Source organism: Mesocricetus auratus, unplaced genomic scaffold (genome assembly GCF_017639785.1).
Source record: "Mesocricetus auratus isolate SY011 unplaced genomic scaffold, BCM_Maur_2.0 Super-Scaffold_100020, whole genome shotgun sequence".
NCBI lineage: Eukaryota > Metazoa > Chordata > Mammalia > Rodentia > Cricetidae > Mesocricetus > Mesocricetus auratus.
Window position 1 is genome coordinate 70,061 of NW_024429201.1, and position 14,548 is coordinate 84,608.

The 14,548-nt window shown below is 43.3% G+C and overlaps 1 long non-coding RNA gene across 1 annotated transcript; it reads left to right on the top strand.

Annotated features, from left to right (window-relative positions):
- Nucleotides 1-1,351, top strand: LOC121133161. Its single transcript, XR_005869928.1, has 2 exons — nt 1-449; nt 552-1,351. It is a non-coding gene; the product is annotated as an uncharacterized LOC121133161 (long non-coding RNA).
- The last annotated feature ends 13,197 nt before the right edge of the window (nt 1,352-14,548 follow it).

Consider the following 14,548-nt stretch of genomic DNA (forward strand, 5'->3'; position numbering starts at 1 on the left):
TTAAAGCCAATTGATTTATTTAAAAGCCTAGCAGGTGCATCTACCATTTCAGCTGCCAGAGGTTTTCTCAGTCAACCACAAGCGAGCTGCTTCCGGACTTCGCTGTCTGGGGGAGGGGAGTGAATTTGTGTGAATTTGCCCTTTTCTTTTGGGCAGCAGGGCTGATTTCTTGCTTTCAGTACTATACAATTAAAGCGTTTTCTTCTGGTGTTTGCCATCGTCCTTAGACACCTCCCCCAAGGGCTGGGCCAGCCCTAGAGCAGCCATTGACAGCAGAACTCTGCCCCTGCCTGGTTGGCTGGCTGGCTGGCTGGATAATCAGAAGTCTCAGTGTCTGCCTCACTCTATCCAAACTGTGTAGCAAGCTCTGCTGTTCTGATCTTGAGAAGACTGAGGACAATTATCGCCGAGAAACCGTCGGAGATTTTACAGCAGCCTGGCTCTAGCAGGTTTGCCTCTTCTACCCAAATTGCTACCTATGCCTGACTTTTTGTACTAAATGTTATAAGATTCGAAATTTATTACCGAGAAACTGCATAAAATATTTACAGCGTAAACTGTGTAAGAAGGGTCGACAGCAGCCTGGCTTCGGCCGACTCTGCCTCATTACATAGAGATTGCTAAGTAAGTTTACCCTGTCCTAAACTGAAACCAACTGTCACCTAGAAAGCCCCTGAGAAACTGCACTAAGAAGCTGTAGCTACCCAAGGGCTGGTGCTGGGGGTGGTGTTTGAGCCATGGAACCAAATGTCTGCTCTGGACTTGTGAGAGAGGCTGGGGAAGCCTCGAGAAAGCAGGTTGGGCACAAGCCTTGCTTCTGGCCCTTGAAAAAGTGCTCACCTGCTGAAAACTGCTCTTTCTGTGGGGTAATTCTTCCGTGGCAGGCGGCGGGCTTGGGGGGATCGCCCTGGTTCTCTTTGTCTAGCACAGGCCAGTGCGAGCCTGGAAGCCGGTCCCCTGCCTTCAGGACCGGGAGCCAGAAACCCGAGGCTCTGGCAAAGGAGGAAGACCTGGCTGAAGCATTGCCAAGCAGGCTCGTGCTGCAGCAGCCCCCCTGCCTCTTGGATCCCCAGCAGGGTGCTCCACAGCAGGAAGCACAGACCTCAGAACCAGGGAGCCTAAGCCAGTGCAGTCTGCCTGCAGCCCCCAACTAGTGGATAAGGGGCCATGGTTTGTCAGGGCTTCTGGAATGGGTTCCTTCTCTCCCAGGGTTCTCCTTCCCACCTGCCTGCTGCCCTTCAGCCTTTGGCCCCAGGGAGGAATAGCAGGCGCCCTTGGGCTCCTGCTCCCTGCAAGCAAGCATGCTTCCTTTTTCAACGCCACCGCTTTCAAAATAAAAATGTTCTACCAAGTGCCTGACTCCTGGTCGATATTGCTGTTCTATTATGTTTGAAAGGGTCCTTTACTGACAGACCTGGGTGCTATGGTGCACACCCTGACTCCCATCACTCTACCTGCAGAGGGAGGAGGAGGCTGGCTGCAAATTCCAAGTCAGGCTCTTCAGCACAGTCAGTATCAGGTATGCTAATTACACCCAGGATGTCCTTTTGTTGAATAGGCCTATAAGGGGCTGGAGAGCTGTCACAGTATGTTCAGAGCACTGTCTGTTCTTCCACAGAACGTGGGCTCAGTTTTCAGCATCCACAAGACAGTACACAACTGTCTGCAACTCCAGTTCCGGGGGATCAAAAAAAATAAAAATAAAAAGGAAAGGAAAGGAAATGATATACTGAAATGAACTGATATTCCATGATATATCATGATATGCCGTGAAATAATGAAAACAAGTGATAACAGGATGATGACATGATTTATTGAGTGAAAAAACATAAAGCAAAATGTAAACATGGAATAACAAAATGAAATGAACTATGTGAAAATAAAATAAGATGAAAGACAATACAATATAGCGAAATTATGAAGTGACATTATATATGAAATTTGAAGTGAAATAAAGAAATGAGTTATAGTACATGAAATTTAACATTAGGAAATATAAGAAAAAAGACAATGATCAAAGAGATGATGTTGAAAGGCAAAACAGAGTGATTTGGTAATGAACTGAAATGCAGCAAGAAAGCAAAGGAGTGATGATTTTTTGAAATGAAGAAACAAAATGCAGACATGGAGGAAATAAATTGCGTTTTTTCACGTTAAAATTAGATGGTAGGTAGCAAATGAAATGGAATGGAAGACTGCAGGTAAAATTAATTGAAACCATACAAGGTAATGGAATGAAATATCGGCATGATTGTGAACTGGAAAACGAGGGTGAGATGGAATCCTCATGAGTTGGGTCCAGTTTGATGGAATGACAGGGGATGCATGCAGTCTTAGGTAATACACTGCAATTGAGTGTGGTGAAATGACATGGAGGATGATGTGTCATGGAATAATGAAATGATGGGACGTGATACGAGACTGGTAAGAGAGTCATGGCAGTGATCATGGGAAGACAGGAAGTAACAAAATAATCTGAAATGTTATCATTAATACAAAAAGGAGTAATGACATGAAATAGGAGGCAAAGTGAAATGTGATAACAACAATTATTTTTTATTATTAATTTGAATTTAATTAAAAACAACTTCTTCTATATAGCAATACGGATTCCCTCTCCCTGCCATCCCTTCTTACCAATCAAGCATTCTCCATCCATACCCCTGTCTACTTACTGCCCAAGGAGATTGGTGTCTCCCCATGGGGGTTCATCAATTATGTCATATCTTTTGGGGCAGGACCAAGGCCCTACAAACACACACACACACACACACACACACACACACACCCCTACTCTGGTGTATGCAGGTGAGTGAGTATCCCTCCACAGGAAATGGGCTTCCAATGTCCATTATGGAACTAGGAATAAGTTCCGGTTCCACTGCCAGAGGATCCATCCACTGCTTAGGCACTCCCAACTGACACTCACCTTCAGGTGTCCTATGTTGGTTCCCCAGCTGTCAGACTGGGGTCCCTGAGCTCCTGCTTGCTGTGATCAGTGGCTTCTGTGGATTTCCCCAGCATGGTCTTGACCCCTTTGCTCATCACTCCTGCTTCCCTGTCTACAACTGGAGACCAGGAGTTCCTCTCAGTGCTTAGCTGTGAACCTCTGCTTCTGCTTCCATCAGCTCCTGGGTGGAAGCTCTAGGATGGCATTAAGATAAACAAATATCTTGAAGTCATTAGGTGAAATGAAGAAAAGTTGCTAAAAAAACGAAAGAAAGCCCAATAAGACACTAAAATGAAAAAAAAAAACCTAAATGACAGAATTTTACTGGGAACAAAAGTGAGTGTATGAAAAAAATGGCCAGAAATACTATGAATGGCATGAGAAGCATGAAGCCATACAAATGGTGGAATGACATGAAATGGAGAGTTGAATTAAAATGAAACTTAATAACTGCAAGTAAATGTTCTGTAATAAAATGCAATGACTTTCAAATAATGGTGAGATGTTGAAAAGCAATAATGACTTGGAATATTCATATGACATCAATTCAAATAATAAAATTAGTTGTAATGAACCGTGATGCCATGCCAGCAAGTAAAATGCAATGAAAACAAACCATGCAAGGAAAGGAGTGATGAGAAGTGGATTCACATACAAAAAGAATATGACATGAAATGGAGTAGCAAAAGTTGAGGATGTGATGTACTGAGTGATTGGAGATGAAAGGAAATCACTCGAAATGAGACAATAAATGAGATAGCGTTATAAACCGATAAGATGGAATGCAATGCAATAAAGCGCTTATGTAGGGATTGTGCTCTAGTGAGCCCTTGTAAAAGCACACCGATTTGAGCATACCTGTTAGCCATGGGACTTCCTTCGCTGAGGGGCCCTGGCAAAGGGGGCCCACAAATATAGGTTCACTCCGTTATTATAGCTGACCTTGTACCTGTAAAAAACTCTCTTGTATCCTAGAGATGGAAGCAACAGAGGCAGCAGTCTCCAAGGGTGGGATAATAGGAGCAACATATTGATTATTGGTAGAGATGTTTAATGCCCCCATGGGGAAGAGTTGTAGAGCCAAGGACAGGGCTGAAATTTAGGCCATTTAGGCAGAAGATGTAGGAATATTGACTGTTTTAATGATGGGATAAGATAAGGCTACTGCTGTACCTTTAGAGGAACCAGCTGTGAAAACCACCTGCCCCTTACAAATGGGCTGAGAGACTACAATTTTTGGAAAAATCAAAGGATGTATTAGCTCAAACTGTAACAGTCTGCCAGCTGTAAACTGGGTATCAACTCTCCCTGAAAATTGAGCAAAAGCAATTTCCCCTGAATGGCTGATTTGAAACAGCCAATCAACTTGATGCTTGGAAAGAGGTACATGTATCATACTTGGTTCTCCTGAATACCCTTAAAAAGGGACATGACCAATGAATATCTCCCAACAACTTCTGAGAAATCACTAAAAAGATTGTAAACTATCTCTTTTGATTTTCCAAATTGAGATTTAATTACTATTAGAATGTAACATATGTCCCAAATAACTTTTTAAAATTACTTAGTTTTTACATAGTCTTTTCTAATCCAACTTGTGAAGTACTCACTAGCTGACAAGGCTTCATCTGTATCTTAGCTGACATGGCCTGATTTGTGCAGGCAGTGACACCTTTGTGGGTGGGGTCTCTCCAGGCAGCAGTTCCCTGAGGCTTCTTTTTAAGAATCTTTTTAAAATCATGTATTAACTACCATTTTTTTTAGATTTCTTTGAACCATAAAAATTTAGGAGGAACTCTGTATCCTCTCCTCTGTTAAACTCTATTGAAAAATCCATACCCATTCTCTTGGCTCCCAGGCTGTGTAGTAGACTTTTGTTATTTTCGTTGACTGGCTCTGAGGGTTTAAATCTCTCATCTTTCCTGTAAAGACATTGACTGACTGAATGCTGGTTTTAACTGTATCCATAGCAAAATTTATGTAGCTTCTTAACGATATCTGAAGAAACCTTAGTGTCTTTTTAATCCTATCCAAGGCAATTTGAGCATTTCCTATTGTCAACATTCACAGATTTACACTCACATTCCATACACACCAGTGTGGCCACACCATACACACATAACATGCACAAGTCTCTCATCTTTCCTTTTGCTTAGGTTATGATTAGCTAGTTGAAATGAAACATCTTTAATTGAAGTCTCTTGTAACACAGCATCTATAGACAATCTTTGAAATATGAGCATCCAAAATCTGAACACATCCAAATTTATCAATGTTGTCTCTATGTTTTCATAAGGTCTTCAACAGTGTCTGGCTGGCTGTATTAACACCTTCGTAGGTTTTGGTCTTGGACTTCCTTGCATGTTTTTTGTAAAGCCTTCATCCTGTGTCCTAGGGGCTGAAAGTTTTTTCCAAGTTCTTTTGGCAGCTGAGGGTGGCTACATACACTGCTAGCTGGTTCAAGGACAGATGTATTTTTCTGCGCTTGGCAAATGTGTGGACCACCCTTTGTTTCCCTAAGCACCAGCAGAGCTCTGACCGAGCTGCCAGGTGGCTTCTGCCACAGGGAAAGATCCTTTACAAACTTTTAAACTGTAAATGTTTCTGTACTTGCTTCTGCTTTACTTTAGCTCTCTGGACTATAGAATTTAGGTTAAAATAAAATCTTTAGGTGTCTTATGTCTGATATTTGTGCCCTGCTTTTTTAGTAACTAGATCAAGTGCTCCTCCATAAGAAGGTAAGAACTTCCAGCACCCATAATCAATACACTGACTCCTAACCTAAATGAGAATGCTGGCCAGCCTTTAAGGAGGGCTACTGCTGAGTAAACCCCTAACCTTCCCAATCTTAGTCGATCTGGTGAGGGCTGGAGGAAACACATGCTGCCCTTCAATGAGGGCAACCTCTCAGAAAATCCCTAACTTTCCTGGTCTTAGGTGATCATGTGAGAACTCGGGTGAACTTGGTGCCCCTAACTTGTTTCATCACCACAAAGGCAGTTTCTACTGCTGGTGAGGCTTCTACATCTGAAACCGGGTCTTCACAGCGACTTGATGCTTTTGCTGTTTAAACTCGGTATTTTCCAGCACCTGACATTTTAAAGCCAAGTGATTGTTTTTACAAAGCCTAGCAGATGCACCTACCCTTTCAGCAGCCAGTGGTTTTCTCAGTGAGTCAGCCACAAGCCAGGCTGCTTCAAGACTTTACAATCTGGGGGAGGGGTATGAAGTGAAATAATATATGTTTTTCAGACTGAAACCTCTCTTGTTTTTGACTTCCATATGTATATTTTAAATCCTTTAAAAAGCAAAAGCAGAAAACTCCAACTCTGATTCAAACTGGCTTATCTTGAAATTCTTTTCTGTAGTGAAGTCAAAAATCAGGGTTTACCTGATCTGGGTTTACTGGGTTGGTACACCAGTACAACAACAAATTAGAATAAAATTCTGTTGCAGTGATGAATAAAAAGAGTTGAAGACAGTATCCTGAAAGGTGCCAGAATACAGGAAAGGGGCCCAGAAACTGTTATTACCAATTTGTTGTTATTTTTGTTCTGTTTTGGTTTGTGAGACAAGGTTTCTCTGTGTAATAGTCCTGGCTATCCTGGAACTAGCTCTGCAGACCAGGCTCACCTCAAACTCAGAGACCCACCTCCCTCTGCTTCCTGATGGGACTGAGTGCACCTCCACTGCCCAGCTGATAAAGGTATTTTTTAATGATTTATTTTTTTAGATTTTTTCATTATTTTAATTTTACAAAGCTTGTTTTACATGTCAATCCCAGTTCCCTCTCCCTCCCCTCCTCCTGCACCCCCTTACTGATTTAGTTTGATTTTATGTGCCTTAGTGTTTTGCCTACATGTGTGTGTGTATGAGGGTGTTAGATCCTCTGGAACTGGAGTTACAGACAGCTGTGAACTGCCATGTAGGTGCTGGGAAATGAATCCAGGTTCTCTGTAAGAGCAGCCAGGGCTCTTAACCCCTGAGACATCTCTCCAGCCCCAAGACATTTTAATATAAGCTTAAACACAGGAGTGTTTAGGCACAGGGGTGTTTAGGCACAGATGTGAGCTCTCAGCTTCTGCTCCAGTGCCACGCCTTCCCGCTTGCTGCCTTGCTGCCCACCGTGCTGATAATGGACTAACCCTCTGAAACTGTAAGCAAGCCTCAACTAAATGCTTACTTTATAAGTTGCCTTGGTTAGCACGGTGGTGGTGGTGCACACATTTAATACCAGCACTCCAGAGGCAGAGGTAGGCAGATCTATGAGTTCAAGGTCAGCCTGGTCTACAGTTGGAGTTCCAGGGAAGCCAGGGCCACACAGAAAAGCCTTGTCAAAAAAAAAAAAATATATATATATATATAGCCTTGGTGTCCCTTCACAGCAATAAAAGAGTAACTAAGACAGCCTGTTTGTAATTCTGATGCGCATGGTTAATTTTTATTTTAACAATCTATTATCTAATAACTTTTATAATACAAAATTAAGATCCTATTGCATTTGTTTATGCATTGGCAAGGGTGTGCACATGGGCTACAGTGCACATGTAAAGATCACAAGAGAATTTGCCTGTGTGGGATTCTCCTTCTAACCTGTGGGTCCCAGGTATCTAATTTAAGTCACCATGCTTGATGGCAAGAGACTTTACCTGCTGCCTCATCCTGCCAGCCCAAAAACTAAAACACACACACACACACACACACACACATATATATATATGATATAGATACAGACATTGATAGATAGTTGCCCCTAAAAAAGAAAAATAAACAGAAATAATTCCAGGGGTAAATGTAAATTCATTATTTCTGTGTTCTTGAAATGAAAGATTTAGCATCTGTAGACCCATAAGTTCAATCCCCCAATACTGCAAACAAACGAACAGAAAAGAGGAAAAGGGCAGGTAGTAATAATATAGAAGTACAGCATGAGGAGACCAGTGTGTTTCTTTTCTTGTAGGAACAGAAAGGCTTTAAGAACAAAAGGATTTATTAGGGATTAAAAAAAACTTAAAATCTGATTAAAAGACAAAGATTTTTGACTATTCGTTAGAGTATCATGGGATAAAGAAATTAGAGGTCACTCTGGTAGGCAAGTACCATCATGGCTGTTTCACTGAGACTCTCAAAACCTCTTGTAAATGTTAGAAGTCTGGATCATTCAAAGCGTTTGTCAGGGTATATTCATGGAGTACTTTACATCTGCTATCCTTGGGAAGTAAGTACTGGGCTCACCCTGAAGAAAGATCCGCAGTGCCCATGATAACTGAGACGATAAATGTTCAATGTTTGTGTTATTTGTGTTGTGTTGATCAGACCTGATAGGAGCAATCTATAGGAGGAAAATTTATTTGCAGTCACAGTTTCAAAGGGTCCAATCTGTCATCTTGGGGAAGGCAGGATAGCATAGAAGCTCACATCCAGAGTGTGCCCGAAAGAGTAGGGTGGAATTAGAGGAAGAGGCCAAGGCAAGAAACTGTCCCCAAAGACCTACCTACAGTAACCTACTTCTTCAAAGTAGGCCTCAACCTCCCACTGCCCCCACTTTCCCATAATGAGGACATCTTCAGAATCCACCCCTTATGATCTAATCGTCTCTGCAAACAGTAACTGACACTTGCAGAGATGTGCCTAAGTAACCGCCTACATGTTTCCTAATCAAGTTATGCTAATAGTTGAAATAACCTTAACAACTCACACAATTCTGCTCACAGGTACATGTCCTAGAAAAAGTGTCTCTCGTAGTAACAAGACTGTTGTTCATCTTAAGGGATTACTGGTGAACTAAATATCCACTGCAGGACAGTGGATGCTCATCAGAGATGAATATGCAGGGTCAGGAGCAGCAGATGAATAGTTCATATCCACTTAAACTTGCAAACGAGTAGACAATGCTTAATTAACAACACACACAAACCGGAGCTGGAGAGACAACACAGCACAGCAGTTAAGAGCACTTACTGCTCTTCCTAAGTGACCTAACTTCAGTTCCCAGAATCCATGTCAGGGGGCTCAGAGTTCTCTCTAACTTGAGCTCCAAAGGATCTGACCCTCTCTTCTGGCCTCCATGAATACCTGAATACATGTGGCATAAATTCACATAGATGCACACACATGCACTTCAATAAAACTAATACCTTTTTAAAATATGTATCACAAACTGGTGCCTTATGTAGAAGCTGAAAATATTTGCACATGCACACAATGAATATATCATATAAGACTGACTTAAAAAATACACATTGAAAATAAAATATCAGGACTGAGATATAGCTCAATTTGGTAGGGTACTTGGCTAGCATGCACAAAACCCTGGGTTTAATCCCCAGCCCTGTGTAGTGGGATACATCTGTCAACACAATCCTGGAGATGGAGGCAGGAAGATCAGAAGATCAAGGTCACTCTCAGCTACATAGCAAGTAAGGGCTAGCCTAGGATATCTGAGACTGTGTCTCTAAAAAAATGAAGTAAGATACACTATCTACTGGTGCTGTGGATGTAGGTAGAACCTTACCTAGCATTATAAAGTCCTAAATTCCACCCTGAGGCTGCATTAACAGGATATGGGAAGTGTACGGGCTCGTTCTGTGTGTCAACTGGACACAAACTAGAGTCATCAGAGAGGATGGATCCTCAGATGAGGAAATGCCTCCAGGAGATCCAGCTGTAAGGCATTTAGGGGAGGGTCCAGCCCATGAGCTGGTTGTCCTGGGTTCTTTAAGAAAGTAGGTCTAAGCCGGGTGTTGGTGGCACATGCCTTTAATCCCAGCACTTGGGATTAACTTGCTGTAGTTAATCCAGTCATAGGCTAGAAAAGCCCAATTCCAGAGCCAGAAAGAAGCCTCAGTAGGTAAAGGTGCTTGTTGTCACTCCTGAAGACCTGTAAAGTAAACCCAGAAAAGAGAGGCTGAGGGAGGAGAAAGGCAAGTCAGAGATCAGCCTGGGCTAAACAAGATTCTGTCTCCAGAAGGCAAAAGGAAATAAGTGATAAAGTAAAATTAGGCTCTCAGTTCAACTCCAGCATGGATTAGCTTGCTGTTTGAGACTGCTGCAGCCTTGCTGAGGTCTCCAAAGCCAGGGAATGCAAAAGAACCAGACAGAGAGTAATGGAATTTGTCATAGTTTATAACAAAGAAGGGGACACTTTCTATAGTGAATGGAAACTGCAAAGAACTGGATACTTTGTCCTACTCCAACCCCGAACCTATTTGGCTGTAGTCAAAATGCCAGGAACTTTGATAGTACCTTGTTAATAAAATGATAAACAATTAGCAGTGTCAAACCCTGCAAAATGGACTTCAGGCTCTGGCTTTCAGTTCCACAGTAGGACACTACATGAATGCCTTCGAAAGCAGGTTGGATCAGCTACCTCTTTTCCTTGTTGCGCTGTGGAGCTGGGGCTGGCGGAAAAGGTGAAGCTGTGGCACCCTGTTTGTCACTCTTAGAAGTGCTGACTCACAGACAAGCCTGTTCAAAGCTTCACCCACCACCTGATGAGGACCCTGAATAGGTTTAGGTCAGGAAACTGGGTAATTTTGATGCACTGAGTCACTACTCCTGCCAGTACCTTTAGCACTGCGGAGACAAAAACTCTAAGACTTCACACTGCTGCACTGGATTGATGGCTCAGAGCCTACATGAAGTTCAGAAGGGACAAAAAACACTGTCAAGACTCAGGTCATGCATAGATCTGGGGAGTGCCAGCCTACAATCTTATGGCCAGAGAGTCTGGGAAACAGAAACTTCATTTAGTGGCTGATCGAAGAAGAGGCAGACTCCCTTGGTTAAGTACTGAGCTGAACTCAAGAAAACCAGTAACAGAGAGGGAGGACTGGTGATGAAATGGATTAAGACTGGGCTGGTTTAACCCCCAGAAACAGCTGACCAGACAAAGGTTAACTCTTGAATCCCAGGCATCAGCCTGGGAATCCAGCATGGGACTTATCAACACCCCCTGAATTTGGGTGTCAGTGAGGAGGCCTAGGGAATCTATTGAGCCTTGGGCAGCAGATCAGTACCCATCCCAAGTATACACACAGACTTTGGACTCTCATAGAACAATGTGAGGTGCACTCTCACCCTGAACTCTTGGGGAAGGGTCTAGGCCCTGCCCTATATGAAATGACAGACTATGGACACCCCCATGGAGGGCCTCACCTTCCCTGGGGGAATGAGGGGATAACGGGGGGGGGGGGGTTGGGGGGAGGGCATGGGAGGAGGGGAGGGAATGGGAGAGGGACCTGGAATTGACTTGTAAAGCAACCTCGTTTCTTATCTAAATTTAAACTGGAAAATAAAAAAAAAAAGGAAAAAAAAAGACTCAGGTCATGACTGGAAAGGATGCTCAGTGCTTAAGAACACTGGCTGCTCTTGCAGAGAACCCAGGTTCCAGTGCCACTACCTACGTGGCAACTCTGAACACCTTAACTTCAGTTCCATGGGAATCTGGTGATCTCTTCCTGCCTCTACCAACAGCTGGCATGCATGTGGTGCACATACATACACACAGGCAAAACATGCATACACATTAGGTAAATAAATTTGGTTTCGAAAGAATCACATGTCGAGGAACCAGTAACAGCAACTAGAAAGAAGGCCTGGGTGCCTCAAGAAGGCTACCAGAAATGCAATTCAATGCACCCTGAACCAGCCATGAGAGGACACCATCCACAGAGGAGAGATGTCCACAGTATCTTCTGAAGACCAGGTTGCCCCCAGAAACTGCTGAAAACCAAGGCTTATATTGGAAGGGAACCTGGAAAGGAGTGACTAACCTACATGCCGTCCTTCCATCCATTCCTTGGAAGGAGCAGAGAAACCTGAGTGGTGGCTTCATGCTGTGTCTATGGAATAATGATCTGAGAGTGTGTCTCGTAACCCTCCAAGTCTTGATGTCTCTACTGTGATCAATCATACTTGGTTCCTCTAAATGATCTTTCAGTTAGAAAAACTTTCTTCATACAATTAATATGTTGAGAAACCTTTCTCTTAGCCCAGCATAAAATTGTCATGATTCTGGTAGGAATTGTTCATGATGATTAAAACCTTTCCCTTATTTGCCCACAGTGGACTTTGTTTTCAAGGAGTCAAGTCAAGATTGTATGTCTGGAGCAAGAACTCTTGGCTGAGCTTGCTACAGGTCCTTGAGGAGTTGTAGACGCTAACGGGATTGGTAGGGAACACCGAGTGACCCATTTTCTGGGATTTGTTTAAAATTGAGTGTGGCCTTTTTAGGAAAGGGCAGAGTTAAAGCACCAATAAATATCTTTAAAATGGCCTGTAAATTACATTTTCAATAGGAAGAGGTAAGAGAAGCAGGACAGAAGGCAGGGATTGGGGTGGGGATGGGGCACAAAAGAAAATCTCCATTCTTGGAGCTTCTGAGTTCATAACAAGGTGGGTCTCAGAACATCAGCTCCAGGTCAGGAAATCTAGGCAGCCACAGAACTGTACCCATGTGGGGCCTGCCCAGTGCAAATGTCTTCATGGTTTGTACTTCAAAATCCAGTAAAATGCAACCCCTAGTGGGTGGAATTTAACTAGCAGCAAAATCCCATAAGATGATCTGGCCTGGACTATGATACACCAACAGTTCATACAGAGACACTTGGGCTTTAACTCTCCTCAAATCCAAATAAGGATTTCAATTTGAGGGATTTGGAATTAGAAGAACAAGTCCTTAATGAAAGGTGCAAAGAGAGCTGTTTGCTTTGTGTTTTCTAGAGACTAATCCTCCATTATCAACTTGTTTGAGTTTAAAGACCAGGAGGCGATTCGTCACTGAGTAAATCTGTGATTGAGGTTCCAGAGACAAATAGTCCATGAGGGCCCTGACCAATGAATAGATTGATGCCCAGATGGATTCATAATATGATGATGGCTTCATTGAGAGGTGGTGCAGGACACAGAGGAACTAGCTGGCTGGCGGCATATCCTTTGGATCCTTTCTTCCTATACACCATGGTTTTGCTTCCGGTTTGCTATGAAACTACTCTTCTACCACTTTCTGTAGAAGTTCTTGGGACCACGACACCCTGAATTTCCTGAAACTGAAATGAAGTAAAACAAATCTTCTTCCTCTCTTTCACACCAGTGAGAAAGGCAGAACAGCAGAAACGGGAGCAGATGGTCCGGAAGGTGGCAGGGTTTCTGTGGTTCAGATGTGGAGGGGAAATAACACGTGATCCCTGCTGTTCCCTTCTTTGAAGTCTTACAATCTGCCTTCCAACCTCCCCTCTTCCTGTAGGTCGTTTTTTCTACCTCAAGAACAACAGGCAGAGAGCTGCCTCCCACAATAATGAAAGAGGAAACGATACTAGCTCCAAAAGGTCAGAGACAACACTGAAAAGATTTAGGGGAGAAAAGAAGACAGAGAAAGAAACAAATGAGGAGAAAGTTTAACTGTTGTGCCCTACCAGACACAGGAGAACGCTGCTCAGTGACGGTCAGACTGAGCCTTATTTGCCAGTGACTGAGCTCCCGATTCATACCGTAAAAAACTGTTCACTCATCAGTCACTGGATGAAGGCTCCACGATGGTTATATACATCAAGCTCATTATCAGGAATGGGCATTCAAGGTGATCTCTCCACTATTGCTTAGCTTGCCAGTTGGTATCATCCCTTTAGATCACTAGAGGTCACACTGGTGCCAGCTCTGTCTTCTAAACTATGATTCCTTCTTCCCCTATCCTACCCCCCACCCAACCTTCCTGTTCCCCCATGACCCACTCTCTCTTCCTCTTCTCCCCTCTCTTCTTCCCAGCTCCCACCCTCCCCCCTCGCCGTGTTCCCAATCTGTTCAGAGGATCTTGCCTCATTCCTCTTCTCTGGGATACCATGCATATCTCTCTTAGTCCAGGAAAAGAGAGCAAGACTTCCTGTGTGCTGTCTTTTATGCCTTCCCCCGTAACGCGCCTAGCCATGCCCAAAAGTGGGCCTGGCTAGTGACGTAGTTCCGCCTACGTACGTATACGTCTTTATGTCCAGCCATATACATCTTTAGTCCTGCCTAAAGTGGGTGTGGTTAGCGGTGTGGTAAACCGCCCTTTTATTACCTCATCTGTATGCGCCTCTAATAAGTCACATGTTTAATGGCGGCATCAGACTTCCTCCTACACTGATCCATGTCTAAAATCCATATATGAGTGAGTACATACCATGTTTGTCTTTTTGTGACTGGGTTACCTCACTCCGGATGGTTTCTTCTAGTGCCATCCATTTACCTGCGAATTTCAAGATTCCATTGTTTTTTTATCTGCTGAGTAATACTCCATTGTGTAAATGTACCACATTTTCTCTATCCACTCTTCAGTTGAGGGGCATCAAGATTGCGCCCAGGTACTAGCTATTACAAATAATGCTGCTATGAACATAGTGGAACAGACATCCTTGTTGTATGAATTTTGCAGCTTTTGGATATATGCCTAAGAGTGGGTCATGTGGTAGTCTGATTCCCATTTTCCTGAGGAATCTCCATACTGATTTCCAAAGTGGCTGTACGAGTTGGCACTCCCATCAGCAGTGGAGGATTGTTCTGCTTTCTTCACATCCTCTCCAGCATAAACTGTCTTTGGTGTTTTTGGTTTTAGCCATTCTG